The sequence below is a fragment of the Pterocles gutturalis genome, unplaced genomic scaffold (assembly GCF_000699245.1).
Source record: "Pterocles gutturalis isolate BGI_N339 unplaced genomic scaffold, ASM69924v1 scaffold6754, whole genome shotgun sequence".
NCBI lineage: Eukaryota > Metazoa > Chordata > Aves > Pterocliformes > Pteroclidae > Pterocles > Pterocles gutturalis.
This window is the reverse complement of record NW_010128122.1, coordinates 76,556-76,851: the sequence shown is the minus strand read 5'-3', so window position 1 is coordinate 76,851 and position 296 is coordinate 76,556. Positions and strand designations below refer to the sequence as shown.

Below are 296 nucleotides of genomic sequence, written 5' to 3'. Positions count from 1 at the left end.
TGCCCTCGGCACACAGGATGGGAGCAGCACGGGCAGGCGAGCTGAGAGCTCAGAGGGGCCTGGAAGGAAGGTCCAACACAGCGACATAGGCTGTAGTGCCACTGCCCAGGGCAGCATCAGTGCGACAGTCTCCGCTGCTCAAACAAACCCTGCAACCCCCCGTGCTGAGGAGGGTTCACTGCTCTTCTCCTCCCCCAGCGCCATTTCTTTTGGGACGGCCCTGAGGCCTCTGCCAGGGCCCCACATGGCTCCTGCGCTGAGTGTGAGGGCCAGCACCCCCGGCCAGCCCCAGCCCT

General features: G+C 65.5%; 1 protein-coding gene across 1 annotated transcript in view; it reads right to left on the bottom strand.

Moving 5' to 3' along the window:
• LOC104466162 (chromodomain-helicase-DNA-binding protein 6-like) overlaps positions 1-296 on the bottom strand; it is a gene marked incomplete at its 5' end in the record, with an annotated part of 47,342 nt that overhangs the window by 15,427 nt on the left and 31,619 nt on the right.